General features: G+C 33.5%; 1 protein-coding gene across 10 annotated transcripts in view; it reads left to right on the top strand.

The window, feature by feature from the left end:
* LOC123672359 (glutamate receptor ionotropic, kainate 2-like) overlaps window positions 1-20,781 on the top strand; it is a 528,220-nt gene that overhangs the window by 402,990 nt on the left and 104,449 nt on the right. The gene's annotated exons all lie outside the window — the stretch shown is intronic.

The following is a 20,781-nucleotide window of genomic DNA, read 5'->3' on the forward strand; positions in this document are numbered from 1 at the left end:
TTAGACGAGTTGATGGAATCTACACTCGTGCTCATGCTCACTATCTTCGTCGCCATCTGATCTGTTTGATGTCTGCTAACTTCAGCAATCTGGCACACATCAATTGCTTTTCTTAGGGACAGGACCTCGGTTTGAAGAAGGTGATCTCGAACATTATTATCTAGGATGCCCATCACTATCTTGTCACGTACGATTTCCTCTTCAAAGTCCTACTCGCAATTCATAACCGTCATCTTTAATTCTGTGATATAACTACCCACTGACTGACCTTCTTTCTGGTTGCAGCTTAAAAATTTATAGCGTTCATATACTACGTTCTTCTTCGGTTGACAATGCTTTTCAATGGCGTCCATTACGTCTTTCAACGTGGTTTTCTCTATTGGTAATTTTAACGTGTTGTAAATTTCCACACCTTCATCACCTATTAAATTTAGGAGCGTTGCTATCTTGATTTGTTCAGCAACTTCATTTTTATTGGCAGCCAACATGTACATTTGAAATTTCTGTTTCCAAAGAGACCAGTTTCTCGACATGTTGCCGGAAAAATTCATGATCTGGGGTAATCTCTATCCATCCATGATATTATCGAAGGAAACTTGAACACCTGACACCATGTAACGTTCTGTACCTTCTTATAATAGGTATGAAACTATATTTTTTAAATTAGACCACGTTTTATTTTATTTTACTCTTCATTTAAAATCTCCTTACTTCACCTCTATAATGTTGTCTCTCGACTGCCGGTACCGCGCCACATAATCGGACGATGTTTATAAATACCTAGGAATGAAACACGAATAAATCATCAAAAAATGAAGGAAGACTTAACAACTGAGTTCATAAAGAGAATCAAAAAAATTTTAAAAACAAACCTCAACAGCAAGAACATGACGAGAGCTATCAATAAATATTCATGTTCAATTCTAACTCTTTCGGTATAATTCCTTGGAGCAATTCAGATATAGAAAATCTGCAACGCAAAATGAGAAACTTGATGACAAATGCACACAAGCACCATCCGAAAAGTAGCATTGAGAGGACGACACTGCTGAGGAATAAAGGAGGAGGTCTGCTAGACATCATGGAACTTGCCCATGATCAAATTGAATGCCTACGAACATACTTCAAAGAGAAATCAGGCACTTCAGAGATCTACAAAGTAGTGTGTGAAGCAGACGAATCAACACCTTTACAACTGCACAAGGAGCAATTGTTATAAAACCACTAGACAATCCAAGAAAAACTGCAAAGATGGAGAGAAATGCCCTTACATGGACGAAATTTCAACGAGGTGAACCAGGATCATGTCAATATTGAAGCGTCGAACTATTGGCTCACATCAGGTGCGATGTATCCAGAAACGAAAGGATTTCTTTTAGCCATCCAAGATCAACGAGCTGTTCAATGTTTTACATAAGACGTCAATGTGAGTCGTCCATCTTAAATTTTTATCAACATGGATACCAAGGAATTTTGTCGACTCTGATGCCGTGACAAGGTTATCTCCATACCTTATGGTGAATGCTTCGACTTCACTATTTCTTAATTAAAATCTAACGCAAAGAATTTTATTTATGTTCACCATAAGATTATTCCTACGGCACCAATTTAGAAATTCCGCCACAATACATTCGCATGCTCTATGGAGTTGCTCAAGACTCCCCGCAGAAACAACTAAAGAAGTATTGTACTAATCCACCGCCTCTTGTGATCATAGGAAGAGCGGATTTCCTTTGATCAAGGGGTGGTACTTTTATTGAAGATGTTAATTAATTGTTTCTCCTTCATTAAGGGAGAAAGTTTGAGTAAGGCCTGTCGCACTAGGGACAGGACTTAGTGTTAAACTGAATTTTTCTTTGGGAACAGGTCTAGAGATAACTGAAAGGCATAAGCTCTTTTATAATTTTACTAACATAAAAATAATACAAACTTGAACAGAAATTAATCTTCGGAAGGACTCGCCTAAAACTGGCAGGTCTCTTTTATTCCCTTAAAACCTAATAAAACTACTGGAGATTTCAGAACATTGGACAGAACAAACAAACAAAAATTAAAATGTTGAATTTTTCAACTTGATACCTGTTAATTCGCTCAATCCATATTATATCAAACCGCTTGCAAGATTACGTCAAATTTTAAACGTAAAATCACAGCCCAAACGGGACCATCTAGAGCAAAAATGACAAGAATAAGACCCCCCTCAAAATCGTCAAGAGATCCCGGGGAAAATCGCAAACTTTCGATTCTCCTCGCGGTTTTCGAGTATACGGGGTGTTTCGGATTATTCTGACATTTCAAGTCCCATATTTCTGTGGTATCTGTGGACAATTTGACTGTCAGTGTCATGTTAATAAATATTCCATTTCGATATATGAAAGTTCTTGAAAAAGTTTGCAGTTTCCAAAATTGTTATTTAATATTTAAATAAATGCCGACAGATAAAATGCAAATTCTTCGGCGAATCGAAAATTCGATAGATATTTGTCAAAATTTGGAAATGAACATTGATATCATCGAATGCATTTTCCTCAATTCAGGTTTGTTTTAAGTGTTTGTATCATTGAATTGGATGAATGTTACTTTATTTCAGGAATTTTTCGTTTATTTCCACAAACTACATTCTCTTTCGTGAGAATTTGAATCTATTGCGACAGAAGATGGAACTACAAAAGAGAACAGAAGCTTCTTCTGATCATGTATTAAACAGATAGAAAAACTCCTTATAGATAATTCACAATTGGCTTTATTACTGGAAAAAGAGCCAAGTTAATCAGATGACATTCAAAAATTTCCATGTGTTTTTGGAATATCTAAAATATACACTTTTACGACAGAAGAGTGCAAAAATATAAATGATCAATCCGTTCTTGAAGAATTTGAGTGCAGTGCTGTTGAATTTATAATGAATAAGTCAAATCGTTGTGAAACCTTCCATACGAATAATTTCAAGTATATATACTAGGATATACATATAAAAAATCAGTTGAAATACTAGTCAAAATGTTACGACAGAAATAAAATTTGAAGGATCATTCAGTATATGAAGAATTCCAACATGGCAGTTACTTTTGAAATTGGTATCAATTTTCCTGCAATTCAATGTAGGTATAAAATACTTTAAAAAGTAACTATTCTTTAAAACTTTCCATTTCATGAATGAATGATTAAACTCGTATAAACATATAGATACCTATTTCACTAAAGTTTCCAATCTTTTAATCGTTATAGGAATAGGTGCTATATGGCCATTTAAAAATACTATCTTACTGATTTATTCATTGCTTTTTATTTTGGTAAAAATTAAATTATTCATTGATTCAGATCCAAAGTTACATTTGAAAAAATAAAAATAATGTAGTTATCGAACCCACTAATATGGGTCAATAGTATTGGCCGATACAATTTTAGTACCGATTTCAAATACTCAGTTCTTTTTGACTGAAGTAAAAATTGAACAATGATTTTCGTATCTTAAAATGAGTTTTGCACTTTTCCAGTGTTCAACAATGAGATAGTTATTAAATTGACTCAAGAAATTAACAGAGTATGCTATATCAAGACTAGTTAATACTGCTAAAGATGTTAATAAATCTATTAATTTCTTATATGGTTCATGATTACAACTCTCTTATGTTGAATCAAAATTCAATTTAGTTTTCACATGTTCACAATCAGACATGTTGAATTATTGCAATACATATTTGAAGAATATTATCGATAGCTTTACTACCTTTTTCATAATTTTTAGTAATATTCATCCCTAATCATTTTTTAGCTTCCCCTAATTTCTTTATCATAAAATTTTCACTTAAATTTTCTATCAGAAAATTCATTCAGAATTAACATTAGTTAAAACAAAAAAGTCATCCACGTACAATGCAACAATAGTAAGCAAGTTATTTTTTGATTTATGTAAATACAATGATCAATTGTTGATCTTTTGAAACTTATATCTATCAAAATTTCATTTACTATATAGGACATAAATTTAATTCACTTCTGAGTAAAACCCAGAGCCACAAGTCTCGTTCTATAACATAGCATCAATACAATCTTCAGATACTGAAAAACTCCTTAGTTAGTCAGGAATTTCCAATAGGTCCTTCAAATTGTTGCTATTATATTGTTTTTCTTTACAAAATATGGAATAGAAAAATAATATTCTGCTCAGCTGAAAAATTATTGATAAACCTTGGAAATGAGGGACTTCTTATAACCTGATTTCTCAAAGATGTTACACTTAGATATGATATTACGATGCAACATCAGATATGGGTATCCGAAATGTAGATCTAGTATTCATTCTGCCTCTTTTCAGTTTGTTTATTACAGCTATACTGAATATTTCTAAAACAAAAATCTCACTGTAGGTCTTTTCATAGATCTTATCGAACGATTATGTAAATTCAATATTTGTCAAAACTGAAAATAAACATTGAATGCAACAAATATAAACTTTTTTTGTCAATTTTTCCCACCCAATCATCAATTAAATTTGGACTTATTCTTATACATGTCTCTATAAAGAAGAAATGTGCTAATTTGAAATCTTAATGTTGGGATTAAATTATCATTCAATATTCTCTAAAAATTTTTTACAAACCTATAAGCATGAATAACTTTCTTGAAAGACTGACGCTCACATGTTGATTATTCATTTCTCCCAAATTCTTCAAAGAAAGAAATTGCAATTTCTGGAAAAATGAGATCTGAGAATTTGGTTGATATCGGTTATTTTTTATTCATTATTAAAGAATACAATATACGATTTATATATCAACAAAATTTTAAGACATGCGTCTGACAGACAATTAGGATCATAGAGAAATCTTTGTTTATGATGAAATCGTTACGCTTACTGACTGCGTTCGGCAAATCCACACTAGGGATGGCCAAAGGTCAGAAAACTGTCGATATCTATATATTGTATCGATATTTTCTGACACTATCGGAATGTATCGAAATATGTTAGGGTAAAATATCGATATATATTGCTGTGATATTTTGGTGTGGGAAAATTCTGTTGATTTGAATAAAGTTTTTCTATCATAGAGCATAATAATAAGATTCAGATGACAAGATCCAGTGGAAAACGACATATTTAGTAGTTTGCTTCCATTTTTATGGAGTATTTTGTCCTCCTGAACATTCATAGGGACATTGATGTTGACGAGGACGCTTACAAGGTTTTCAAAGTGTTCAAAGTTTTGAAGACCAAATTAGATTTTGTGATGTAGTTGCCAATTGTCTTCTTTTTTTCATATCAAACAATCTAATTTTTTTAAAATTTCTACCTGAATGGTTGAAACCCTGATAAGTAAATAATGGTATTATAATGCAACAAATACATAAGGGTACAACTTTTTTTGCGAAATTCGAGGCTTTATTGTGAAAAACTGGTTATACATTTATAATTCAAAGTATTGCCTATCCCTGGTCACTACTTTCTCCCATCTTTCGGATAGCGTACGAATTGAAAAAACTGGTCATCTTTTGAATCGATCCAAGTTTTTACTTTTTCATAAGATCGGAAGTGTTGGTCAGCCAGGCCGTGTGCTATAAATCGAAACAAGTGATAGTCCGTAGGAGCAACGTCTGGAGAATACGTCGGGTAGGGTTGATGGGTAGGAATTCCCATTTTAACGTTTCCAAGTATATCTTGACTACTTTCGCAACATGGGGTCGAGCATTCTTATGCAGTAAAATCAATTAATCTTCTCTCTCGTTGTATTGCGACGGTTTGTTTTTCAATGCTCGGTACAAACGCATTAATTGCGTTCGATAACGATCGCCTGTGATTCTTTCCGTCATAATACACTACGCCGAGCTGGTCCCACCAAATACTGAGCATTACCTTAGAACCGTGAATATTCGGTTTGGCCGTCGATGTGGAAGCATGGTCGGGATATCCTCATGATTTTATGCGCTTGGGATTATCGTAATGAACCCATTTTTCGTCTCCAGTCCCAATCCGATGCAGAAACCTCTTTCGTCTTTGTCTTGCAAGCAGCTGTTCACAAGTAAATAAACGCCGCTCAAACACCTCGCGGCTTCAACTCGTACCGCACCCAATTTCCTTGTTTCTGAGTCATTCCTATGACTTTAAGGCGTTCTGAAATGGCTTTTAGTGTCACTCCTATTGATCCTACAATTATTGTTGCGTTTGACATGAGTCTTTATCAATTATTGCCTCCAATTCTGCATCTTCAAAAAACTTCTCTCTTCCACCGCACTGCTGGTCTTCGACATCAAAATCACCATTCTTGAAGCGTTGAGACCACTCTTATATTTATTTATTCATTTATTCAAACGGAACAAGCCATTTTACAGATGTATCAGAAAATAACTAAACCTAGACATAAACAATATCGTTGGTACGTTCTTCCACCAATATCGTTCTCACTATAGGTATTTGAAAGCATTCGATGAACCTCAGCCGCAGATTTCTTCATATTTTAGTAGAAAATTGAAACCTCCCACAAATGACGAGAATTTGGCTCGTAAGCTAACATGGTTAATCGTGAATAACTTTATGATGCAGACACAAATCGACTAACATGTCAATGGCGTTATGTTCACAAATACCTAAACTTATTAAACCGTGCAAAGTGTGCATATGCAGAAACTGTTCAGCTGTTTTCCACGACAGCTGCACCAAAAGGATGAAAAATATCAAAATAATCAATGAGAAAACAGTTGAATGCTGTGAGGCGAAAAACGAGGATGATAATGAGGGCTATAGGTCTGAAATTAAATCATTAAAAATGGAAATACATTACCTGAAGCTTCTGGTGGAGGAAATGAGTGATAAAAACAAGGTACTTACATTAAATAGTAAACTTCTTCAAGAAAAGTTGAGTGAGGTTAGAAAAGAAAAAACCGATGATAATGGAATAATAGTTCCCATTATCGAGATAACAGAGGAAAAAGAAAACAATGATAAGAATTGGAAGCAACCCAAATCTAGCCAATCATATGCAAGCAGAGTAGGCGCAAAAGTAGGTAGTTCAAATGAACCAAAAGAAGATATCCAACCAATGACAAGTCAGAGTAAACAAATAAACCTTTCAACCCAACAACGCATTATAACACGACGCCAAAAGTCCATGAACGAAAACAAAATAATTGGAACAAATATTGAAGAGGCTGGAAAACGATATGGGAATACTGAAGACGGAAACCAATATCAGAACAGGAAAGTAAACAAAAGAAGGATGGGGACAATAGGAACAGGTAGAGAAACAGGTAACAAAGATTTCGGAGGAGTTCAGAAAAAGCTGTGGATATATATATACAGAGTAAATAAAACGTGCACTGAGGATAAAGTTCATACATATATAAAACAGAAAACTGGCCTAGCTGATAATGAATTATGGACCAAAGAAATTCCAGTGAAAGGAAATGGCCTAAACAGATTTGTTGTAACAGCACCCTTGGATAAGAAGGAACTACTTTATAGCTCGGACTTCTGGCCTGCTGGGGTAGGAATCAAGCGTTTCAATTTTGAAAAGCACAGAGAATTTCTACAAACCATAAATAATAATGAACATTCTTTTTAGAGTTTGAACCTGCTGGGAATAAATATGGTAAACAAAATGATGATATGGGTAATTCGGTAGGATTTGGCATACTACACCAAAATGTGAGATCAATTGGCAATTCTAAAGAACTTTTAGAAGAATTGATGAAAGAAAACGAGGAAGTAAAAGTGTTGTGTATTTCAGAGCACTGGAAGACAGAGGAACAGCTGCAATACCATACAATAGCAGATTTCAAGTTGGAAACATACTTCTGCAGAAAAGAAAAAGAGCATGGAGGAGTAGCAATCTACATCAGAAATGGTTTACCAGCAAGGGAGAGAAAAGATATCAAAAAAATGTCGAAGAAAGGAGTATTTGAATGTGTAGCAGTAGAATACCATATAGAAAAAAGAAAGCAGATCTGTATTGCGGTTTATAATGATGGAAATATTGATACAATGAGTGAAACTTTAGAAAAGATCTTACAGAGACTACATAATGAAAAGGCGAGGATTGTAATAGCAGGAGACTTCAATATCGACATGGCAAAGGAATCTATTAAAAGAAAAAGTATACTAGACCTAATGGGTACATATAATATAAAGCAGACAATACATCAACCAACTCGAATAGCAAAGAACTCAGCAACATGTATCGATGGAATTTTCACAAATGTTGAGATTCCATATAGAGTCAATATCATTGACACGCACATATCTGACCACACAGCTCAAAAAATAGTTTTTGACACAAATGTAGAGCAAACAGAATATAAGAATAGACGTATTTTCTCGGAAAAAAAGATACAACACTTCAGGGATTCATTAAAAGAACAGAATTGGTTTCCACTTTATGAATTTGATGAAAAAAACATAAACAGTCAGTTTGATTACTTCCATCAGGTATATTTGAATAAATTTAACGAAGTGTTTCCAGCTAAAAGAATCAATATGAACAGAAAACGGAAAACGGCAAGAAGGGACCAAGAAGCAGAAAATATCAAACAAAAACTAGATATACTACTTGTGCTCAGTACACACGACAATTCTTTCAAAGATATGTACCAGAAAACAAAAATACAGTATGATAATCATCTGAAGAAGAAGAAAAGAGAAAAATTTGATATAGCCATCCAAAAATCGGAAAATAAAAGTAAAACTATGTGGTCATTCATAAAGTCGATGAACAACTCCCAGAAAAGAGATTTATCCCTAATGAATGGTAATCCACAAAATATTGCAAACGAGATGAACACCTTCTTCGTCAACACTGCAACAAGATTGACTGCAAACATATCAAAAAGTAAGAGTAAATGCAAATATGTGGAAGAAGATAAGTCATTGCGACTGAGGAAAATTAGTATAGAAGAGACCAGAGAAATCATCAAATCATTAAAAAACAAACACTCTAGTGGATATGATGGAATATCAAACAAAATGATCAAACAAACAGTTGCAGAAATAGTCCAACCCATCAATTACATTATAAACAACTCTTTGAAATATGGGAAATTTCCTGACAGTATGAAAATAGCAATTGTCAAGCCAATGCACAAGAAAGGCGATATTAATGATTACGGTAATTATAGGCCAATAAGTATTCTACCCAGCTTCTCAAAGATCCTAGAGATGGCATATTGTAGGCAAATTATGAATTTTTTGACAGAAAATGCATTCTTCAGGGAGAGTCAACATGGATACCGAAAAGGAAAGTCAATACAAACAGCTATATATCGTTTTGTGACAAAAATTGTGGAGGCTTTTGAGAACAAAGATGAGGCAATGGGAATTTTCCTTGACCTGACAAAAGCATACGACTGTTTGGATGTGAATGAATTAATAACAAAACTGGAAAAATATGGCATAAGAGGACCAGCTTTAATGTGGGTAAGATCATATTTTGCAGCAAGGAAACAAATGGTGGAAATGGAATCAAAGGGAGAGGTCTTCAAATCTGACCTAGAGGAGATGATTTTGGGAGTTCCGCAGGGAAGTATTGCCGGCCCTCTCTTTTTCATAGTATACATTAATGATTTCGATTTGTGTCTTGGAGAAGAGGAAAGTGTGATAGTTATGGCAAATTATGTAGACGACACCAATTTGTTGGTTATCCATGGGATTCTTTCAGAACTTAAGATTTTGAGCTCAAGATTAATAGAAGAAAGTCAAAAGTGGTTTGAGTCGAACAATCTCATCTTAAACAAAGAAAAAACAAGAAAGATTCTCTTTTCACCTTCAACGGTGTGTGGTGAAAAGGTAGAAGATAATGATCATTTGGATGATTGTACCAAACTGTTGGGAATATATATTGATAAAAATCTTAAGTGGAATGAACACGTTAATTATTTGAGTAAAAAGATTAGAGCAAGTGTTTATGGGCTCAGAATGATGACACGATACACTGGTAATGAGGTTATGAAGGTTTTGTATCATGCAACAATTGAATCAAAATTGAGGTTTGGGATTATATTCTACGGAACATCAAATATAGAGAGTCTATTCATATTACAAAAGAAAGCTATAAGAATCATGAGTAATCTCAAATATAACGAATCTTGCAGAACTTTTTTCAAGAAGAATGGAATACTGACCATATATGCCCTATATATACAGGAATGTTTATTATTTATGAAAAGGAACAATCAACTGTTCCAAAAATATGAGAATAAGAAAGCATTCCATGAGACCAGAGGTTTAGATTATATATATCCCAAGTTCAATCTAACAACAAGCCAACGACAAGTAGAATACAGATGCTTGAAGATTTTCAATTCATTGCCTGAGAACATAAAACTAACAGAGGATGTCAAAGGATTCAAGAGGAAACTATTTAGATTTTTGTTGAATCTGGAACCATATAATATGACAAGTTACATGAGATAAATAATTGTTTTCTATTTTTTGACACTGTTTCACTTCACTATCACAATGCTGTATTTGATTTGAAATAAAGACCCAATTATTATTATTATTATTATTATTATTATTGTATGACATCTACGATATATTTATTTCTACTGCCACTTACCGTTACAGCCATCTATTGCAAAACGGCGGACGCAAAGTTGTACGCGTTATATAAATATTCATATGAATATCTAAATATAAATATTTTTGAGAGGTAAGGCTTGATATCGGTATAATCTGGGATTTGGTCCCATAGAAATACTCGAAGCCCATAACGGCGAACCCCCTCAAAGTTTAAGGCCAGGACCGCCCTTGATTTTTCGTCATGGAAAGTTATTTGCATAAAATATTTTTATGTGAGCAGGGGCCAAACGGTATGTTCTAGGAAAAAAAATCATATAGAATTCCACCCTAGAATCAGCATAGTACCTATACCGAGTGAATCGTCTGAAATCAGCTAACGATACAAGGTTTTCGAAAAAAATCTCTTATTTTATAGACGGATACCCAGTGAAGGATCTACCGGCATAGTGACGGGGTCCAAGGGGCGGAGCCCTTTCGGCGAGCAGAGCGAGTCTATAATATATAAAACCGCTTGTGACATTTCGGCAAATTTTAAACGTAAAATCACAGCCCAAACGGGACCATCTAGAGCAAAAATGACAAGAATTAGACCCCCCTCAAAATCGTCTGGAGATTCTGGGAAAAATCCCAAACCTTCGATTCTCCTCGCGGTTTTCGAGTATACGGGGTGTTTTGGATTATTTTGACATTTCAAGTCCCACATTTCTGTGGTATCTGTGGACAATTTGACTGTCAGTGTCATGTTAATAATAAATATTTCATTTCGATATATGAAAGTTCTTTAGAAAGTTTGCAGTTTCCAAAATTGTTATTTGATATTTGAATAAATGCCGACAGATAAAATGCAAAGTCTTCGGCGAATCAAAAATTCGATAGATATTTGTCAAAATTTGGAAATGAACATTGATATCATCGAATGCATTGTATTATTGATTCAATTGGATGAATGTTACTTTATTTCAGGAATTTTTCGTTTATTTTCCAAAACTATAAGACTACATTCTTTTTCGTGAGAATTTGAATGTATTGCGACAGAAGATGGAACTACAAAAGAGAACAAAAGCTTCATTCATCAATTCAGTCTTGGATTGGAGTAAAAGTTGTGCTACTATGAAACAGTATTAAACAGATGGAAAAACCCCTTTTAGATAATTCACAATTGGCTTTATTACTGGAAAAAAGAGCCAAGTTAGTCAGATGACATTCAAAAGTTTCAATGTGTTTTTTGAATATCTAAAATATACATTTTTACGACAGAGCAGTGCAAAAATATGAGTGAGCACTCCGTTTTTGAAGAATTTGAGTGCAGTGCTGTTGAATTATAATGAATAAGTCAAATCTTTCATACCAATAATTTCAACTATATATACCCTGTTATATAATTTGCCGCTCAACTGAAACATGTATTAATAAACCTTGGAAATTAGAGACTCAAACTTATAACCTGATTTCTCAAAAAGGTTCCACCAAGATATGATATTATAATTGCTTATGAGGTAACATAGGCCATAGGTATTTGAATGGCAAGTCTATTCATTCTGTCTCTTTTTAGTTTGTTTATTATAGCTATACCGAATATTTCTAAAGATAAAATTCACTTTAAATTAATTAAATTTTGACTTAGGCATCATATCATATATGACTATAAAATTGAGAAAGACATATTCTTTTAAATTCCATTATAAGTCTTTCGAATAGTACTTTGAAGATATTGATTTCAATAACGTATGGAATATATCAGTTGAAATGGTAGTCAAATTGTTACGACAGAAATAAATTTTGAAGGATCATTCAGTATATGAAGAATTTTAACAAGGCAGTCAATTTCGAAATTGGTATCAATTTTCCAGCAATTCAATGAAGGTATGAAGGTTTAAAAAGCAACTATTCATTGAAAATTTCCATGTCATGAATGAATGATCAAATTCGTATAAAAATGTTGTTTTAGCCCTTTTCGAATTATTATAATGTTAAGTTTTGGCAACGTCGCGGATTCTGGGAAATCGAGACGTATGTTTTGTCAGATTAAGTAGTGAGATGTATCGGTTGTCGGAAAGAATAGTTAAAGGTTGTTAGTATTAAGTTTTCGTTGTTTAATATAACGGTTGTAGTTCAGTTAACGGACATTTTAAATATATTAGGATTAAAGTTCATTAGAATTTCAGTTTGCATTGTATAATTCCCATTTCGTTCCATTTCAATCCTTATACCCTGTTCCTTTGCATCCTTATGCAGTGCAGTCCTGTAGGGAAGCAGAGAGCAGTTTATATTGGTAAGATTATTATAACATCATTTTATTGGTTCAAATATAGAAAAAATGCAATAAATGTACATACCTATTTGTTCACTAAAGTTTAAAATCTTTTAATCGTTATAGGAATAGGTGCTATATGGCCATTTCAAATATACTATCCTACTGATTTATTCATTGCTTTTCATTTTGGTAAAAATTAAATTATTCATTGATTCAGATCCAAAGTTAACATTTGAAAAAATCAAGTCAGTGTAGTTATCGAACCCACTAATATGGGTCAATAGTATTGGTCGATACAATTTTAGTACCGATTTCAAATACTCAGGTCTTTTTGACTAAAGTAAAAATTGAACAATGATCTTTGTATCTTGAAATGAGTTTTGCACTTTTCCAGTGTTCAACAATGAGATAATTATTAAATTGACTCAAGAAATTAACAGAGTATGCTATATCAGGACTAGTTAATACTGCTAAAGATCTTAATAAACCTATTAATTTCTTATTTCGTTCATCATTACAACTCTCTTTTGTTGAATCAAAATTCAATTTAGTTTTCAAAGGAGTTTCCACATGTTTACAATCAGACATGTTGAATTATTGCAATACATATTTGAAGAATATAATCGATAGCTTTACTACCTTTCCCATAATTTCTAGTAATATTCATCCCTAATCATTTTTTAGCTTCCCCTAATTTCTTTATCATAAAATTTCAACTTAAATTTTCTATGAGAAAATTCATTCAGAATTAACATTAGTTGGAACAAAACAGTCATCCACGTACAATGAAACAATAGTTAGCCAGTTAGTTTGATTTATGAAAATACTATGCTCAATTGTTGGTCTTTTGAAACTTATATCTATCAAAATTTTATTCACTATATAGGACATAAACTGCCCTGTTTAATTCACTTCTGAGTAAAGCTCAGAGCCACAAGTCTTGTTCTATAACATAGCATCAATACATCAATACAATCTTCAGATACTAAAAAACTCTTTAGTTCGTCAGGAATTTCCAATAGGTCCTTCAAATAGTTGCAATTATTAGTATTTCTTCACAAAATATGGAATAGAAGAATAATTTGCTGCTCAACTGAAAAATGTATTGATGAACCTTGGAGATGAGGGACTACTTATAACCTGATTTCTCAAAGATATTACACCTAGATATGATATTGCGATTACTTATGATGCAACATCTACCATGGGTATCCGAAAGGTAGATCTATTATTCATATTATTCATTCTGCCTCTATTCAGTTTGTTTATTATATCTATACTGAATATTCCTAAAACAAAAATCTCACTGTAGGTCTTTTCATAGATCTTATCGAACGATTATGTAAATTCAATATTTCTCAAAACTGAAAATAAACATTGAATGCAATTTCTTTATTTCAGGTAGTATTTCTATTAATGATTCAATTGAATTAATGTAACTTCATTTCAGGGCTTACGAGTAAATATCCAATGGAATGATAGCCCTTAAAATATATCTATTATTCATTTTGAATCGACTTACAAGAATATCAATATTTTCATCGGCAAGACATAAAATGACAAATTCTCTTTCAAAGTTGAAATTCAGAGAAAAATATGCTAATAATTGTCTATTGTAACTATTGAATACACAAAAAAAGGACCATAAAAAGGATTACAACTTAACAAACAAACATAAACTTTTTTGTCAATTTTTTCCACCCAATCATCAATTAAATTTGGACTTATGCATCATACATGTCTCTATAAAGAAGAAATGTGCTAATTTAAAATCTTACTGTTGGGATTATATTATTATTCAATATTCTCTTAAAATTTTTTACAAATCTATAAGTATGGATAACTTTCTTGAAAGACTGATAATAACGCTCACATTTTGATTATTCATTTCTCCCAAATTCTTCAAAGAAAGTAATTGCCATTTCTGGAAAAATGAGATTTGCGGATTTGGTTGATTTCGGTTTTTTTTTTCATTATTGAAGAATACAATATACGATTTATATTTCAACAAAATTTAAAAAAACATGATATGCGTCTGACCGACAATTATGATCATAGAGGAATCTTTGTTTATGGTTATGATGAAATCGTTACAGTTACTGACTGTGTTCGGCAAATCCACACTAGGGATGGGCAAAGGCCAGAAAACTATCGATATATATTGTATCGATATTTTCTGACACTATCGAAACATATCGAAATATGTGAGCGTAAAATATCGATATATATCGTTGTGATATTTTGGTGTGAGAAAATTCTGTTGATTTGAATAAAGTTTTTCTATCATAGAGGAGAATAATAAGATTCAGATGACGAGATTCACTGGAAAATCACATATTTAGTAGTTTGCTTCCATTTTTATGGAGTATTTTGTCCTCCTGGACATTCATAGGGACATTGATGTTGACGAGGACGCTGTGATCACAAGTTAAGCAATTTGTCATAGGAATTTGGACAGGAATAAATAATCAATTATGATTTTGCCAACGTTTCGGAACGTCTTGTTCCTTTTTCAAGGCTGAAAATAAAACATTTATTAATCATAAATAGAAACATTAAAAACTTGATTTGATACCTCATCATACAATTAATAAAATGAATATTTAAAATAGTTTTAGTCAAAATGATGAATAATCAAACGGTTTCGACGTATGTCTGTCAATAGATTAAAAACAAAAATCGGAACTGCATATGTTCTGGCGCGATATATCATTGACACATATCCTCAAATTTAGCCTCGGCTTATTCAACTATTCGAACCAGCAAATACACAGCTCAAAAATAAAAACAAACACGAACACAAGAGGCGAACATCAATCTGGCGACAAACACGAAATTGCTATCCATTAGGTACCGTTATCCTGGATATCATGTAGTCATAAACAGTACTCAAGTTATTTTTATCCTCTCAATAATTTACACTCTTGTTTCTCCTTATGTATACCATTTCACTTAAAAGACGTCTAAAGTAATGTTGTTCTCTATCTAGGATAGTTACATTTTCGAAGTTGAATCTGTGTCCCTCTCTATGTGTATGCTGTGTGAGGGCAGTTTTGTTCTCGGCTTCTAAATGTTTTCCATCATTTTTGTGTTGTCTAACCCTATCTTTTAAGTATTGTTTTGTCTGGCCCACGTACACTTTATCACAATCCTGACATGGAATTTTATATACTAGGCCAGATTGCATGGAAGGATGGGTTTTGTCTTTTATGTTGGTGAAATTTTTTTTATTAATATCAATGATGTTGTAGAATGAGGTTTTGCAACCAAATCCTTTGAATACATTGTGTAGTTTGTAGGATAACCCAGGGAAAAATGCGAGCTTGAAATATTTTAACTTTGCAGTTACCTCAGTCTGTGAGCCATTGTGTATGTTGTTCACCGTATTAGCCATTGTATTGACGTCTCCACTATTGTTAACAAGGCAAACCTGATTCCGCTTGAGTTTGTAGTTATTTATCGCTTTTTTGATGTAGTAACGGGGGTAATTGTTGTACAAGAGTATAATGGTTATTATCATGTTGTTCTTCTCCTCAAACTTTTTGTGGCTTAGTGATAGAGCTCTGTGAATTAAATTGGTAGCTATATTTTTCTTTTGTTGGGAACTATGGTTGGAAAAAAGTTAAGACATCTACCAGAATTAGATGGTTTCGCATACCAATCTGTTATCATTTTGTTGTTTTCTCTTATCACCATAACATCAAGAAAAGGTAGGCACTTATCATTTTCTATCTCTATAGTGAACTGGATTTTCTCGTGAAATGAGTTGAATAAATTAAGTGTTGAGTCAATGTAGTTGTCAGGTACGAGTAGAAATGTGTCATCAACATATATTCTCATGATAGGGATGTCAAAATTCAGTTTACCTGAAACATATTCAAATACCTCCAACATAACCAACTCAGCAAAATCAGGACTGGCAGGGGATCCCATAGCTGTGCCATCCAACTGTTTATAAAAAGTGTTATTGAATGTAAAGTAACTACTGTCGAATACAATATCAACCAACTTGATGAAACTGCTTTTATCTAATTCAGTGAAGCAACTAATATGTATATCGTCATCTTTTGGAGATGACCTGAACAACTAAATGATTTTGGGATGTTAGTGAACAAGGACACGACATCGAGAGACACTAGCTTGTAATTTTCAGGAACATGGATGTTTTTCAGTTCTTCAACAAAAGAGAACGAGTCCTTTACTTTAAATTTCGAAGAGGAAAGAACGTTACTTAAAAATTTTTATGTAGAAATGAGCCGACACTATAACCAGGCGAACCTATACAACTATTGGTCTGAAACTGGCAACTTGTTTGTGAGTTCTTCTTAAACAGTATAATTTTTGAGGAATACTGTTGTGTCTGATTAGTTCTTTATATTGTGTTTCTGTTATCATCTGTTCATCTCTGAGCGTCTTCAAAAATTTGTTGATGTTGTCCTGAGTCTTTCTTGTTGGAACCCTGTTTAAAATTTTATATGAAGTGCTATCACTTAGTAGATTGTTCACTCCTCGAGTATATTCCTCCCTGTACATAACTACTGTTGTGTTACCCTTATCCGAATTGCTGACCACAATGTCTGGATTGTCTCTGATGAATTTCGACGTAATATGATTATATTTTCTAAAAGGGTCTGGAGTTCTTGGTTTTTCCATGAAGTTTTGAATTATTCTAACAAATCTTGATCTGACTCCATTCTTCTCGTTTTCTTCCAGTGATAATGTTTGTATGAAACTTTCAACATCTTTGATGAGTTCTGGTATTGGAACATTTTTTGGGACTATGCCATGTCTTGGTCCCATGCCTAATACAATACAAGCTTCCTCTGGAATCTCCACTCTGGTATAATTGACGAGGAACTTTTCACATTCTTTAATTGTAATAGGTTGATTTTGTTGCCTACCTTTTCTTGATGTTATGGTGATGAGAGAAAACAACAAAATGATCACAGATTGGTATGCAAAACCATCTAATTCTGGTAGATGTCTCAATTTTTTTCCAACCATAGTTCCCAACAAAAGAAAAATATAGCTACCAATTCAATTCACAGAGCTCTATCACTAAGCCACAAAAAGTTTGAGGAGAAGAAAATCATGATAATAACCAACATACTCTTAAACAACAATTACCCCCGTTACTACATCAAAAAAGCGATAAATAACTACAAACTCAAGCGGAATCAGGTTTGCCTTGTTAACAATAGTGGAGACGTCAATACTATGGCTGATACGGTGAACAACATACACATTGGCTCACAGACTGAGGTAACTGCAAAGTTAAAATATTTCAAGCTCGCATTTTTCCCTGGGTTATCCTACAAGCTACACAATATATTCAAGGGATTTGGTTGCAAGACCTCATTCTACAACATCATTGATATGAATAAAAAAAATTTCACCAACATGAAAGACAAAACCCCTCCTTCCATGCAATCTGGCCTAGTATATAAAATTCCATGTCAGGATTGTGATAAAGTGTACGTGGGCCAGACAAAACAATACTTAAAAGATAGGGTTAGACAACACAAAAATGATGGAAAACATTTAGAAGCCGAGAACAAAACTGCCCTCACACAGTATACACATAGAGAGGGACACAGATTCAACTTCGAAAATGTAACTATCCTATATAGAGAACAACATTACTTTAGACGTCTTTTAAGTGAAATGATATACATAAGGAGAAACAAGAGTGTAAATTATAGAGAGGATACAAATAACTAGAGTACTGTTTATGACTACATGATATCCAGGATAACGGTACCTAATGGATAGCAATTTCGTGTTTGTCGCCAGATTGATGTTCGCCTCTTGTGTTCGTGTTTGTTTTTATTTTTGAGCTGTGTATTTGCTGGTTCGAATAGTTGAATAAGCCGAGGCTAAATTTGAGAATATGTGTCAATGATATATCGCGCCAGAACATATGCAGTTCCGATTTTTGTTTTTAATCTATTGACTGACATACGTCGAAACCGTTTGATTATTCATCATTTTGACTAAAACTATTTCAAATATTTATTTTATTAATTGTATGATGAGGTATGAAATCAAGTTTTTAATGTTTCTATTTATGATTAATAAATGTTTTATTTTCAGCCTTGAAAAAGGAACAAGACGTTCTGAAACGTTGGCTAAATCATAATTGATTATTTATTCCTGTCCAAATCCCTATGACAAATTGCTCAATTTTTAAATCATGGACGATAATAGTACAGAATCTGTGATTACAAGGTTTTCAAAGGGTTCAAAGTTTTAAAGACCAAATTAATTTTTGTGTTGTAGTTGCCAATTGTCTTTTTTTTTTCATATTGAACAATCTATTTTTTTTTTTATTTTTACCATAATGGTTAAATCCCTAATAAGTAAATAATGATATTATAATACAACAAATACATGAGGGTACAACTTTTTTTGCGAAATTCGAGGCTTTATTGTAAAAAACTGGTTATTTATTTATAATTCACAGTATTGCCTATCGCTGACCACTACTTTCTCCCATCTTTCGGACAGCGTATGAATTGAAAAAACTGGTCATCTTTTGAAGCGATCCACGAATCGATCCAAGTTTTTACTTCTTCATAAGATCGGAAGTGTTGGTCAGCCAGGCCGTGTGCTATTGATTGAAACAAGTGATAGTCCGTGGGAGCAACGTCTGGAGAATACGTCGGGTAGGGTTGTGGGGTAGGAATTCTCATTTTAACGTTTCAAAATATATCTTGACTACTTTCGCAACATGGGGTCGAGCATTGTCATGCAGTAAAATCAATTCATCTCTCTCGTTGTATTGTGGCGGTTTGTCTTTCAATGCTCGGTACAAACGCATTAATTGCGTTCGATAACGATCGCCTGTGGTTCTTTCAGTCATAATGCACTACGCCGAGCTGATCCCACCAAATACTGAGCATGACCTCAGAACCGTGAATATTCGGTTTGGCCGTCGATGTGGAAGCATGGTCGGGATATCCTCATGATTTTTTGCGCTTGGGATTATCGTAATTAACTCATTTTTCGTCTCCAGTCCCAATCCGATGCAGAAACCCCTTCCGTCTTTGTCTAGCAAGCAGCTGTTCACAAGTAAATAAACGCCGTTCAAACACCTCGCGGCTTCAACTCGTACCGCACCCAATTTCCTTGTTTCTGAGTCATTCCTATGACTTTCAGGCGTTTCGAGATGGCTTTCAGTGTCACTCCTATCGATCATACAATTATTGTTGCGTTTGACATGAGTCTTTATCAATTATTGCCTCCAATTCTGCATCTTCAAAATACTTCTCTCTTACACCAGGATGCTGGTCTTTGACATCAAAATCACCATTCTTGAAGCGATGAAACCACTCTTCTATTTATTTATTCATTCAATCAAAAGAAACAAGCCATTTTACAGATTTACCAGAAAATAACTAAACCTAGACATAAACAATATCGTTGGTACGTTCTTTCACCAATATCGTTCTCACTATAGGTATTTGAAAGCATTCGATGAACCTCAGCCATGGATTTCTTCATATTTTAGTATAAAATTGAAACCTTCCGCAAATGACGAGAATTTGGCTCGTTAGCTAGCATGGTTAATCGTGAATAACTTTATGATGCAGACACAAATCGACTAACATGTCAATGGCGTTATGTTCACAAATACCTAAACTTATTGTTTGACATCTACGATATATTTATTTCTACTACCACTTACCGTTACAGCCATCTATTGCGAAACGGCGGACGCAAAGTTTTACGCCTTATATAAATATTCATATGAATATCTAAATATAAATATTTTTGAAAGGTAAGGCTTGATATCGGTAAAATCTGGGATTTGGTCGCATAGAAAAACTCGAAGCTCATAACGGCGAACCCCCTCAAAATGAAAGGCTAGGACCGCCCTTGATTTGTCGTCATGAAAAGTTATTTGCATCAAATATTTTCATGTGAGCAAGGGCGAAACGGTATGTTCTAGGAAAAAAATCATATAGAATTCCAACCTAGAATCAGCATAGTATACCGAGTGAATCGTCTGAAATCA

The sequence above is a fragment of the Harmonia axyridis genome, chromosome 2, assembly GCF_914767665.1.
Source record: "Harmonia axyridis chromosome 2, icHarAxyr1.1, whole genome shotgun sequence".
Classification (NCBI taxonomy): Eukaryota; Metazoa; Arthropoda; class Insecta; order Coleoptera; family Coccinellidae; genus Harmonia; species Harmonia axyridis.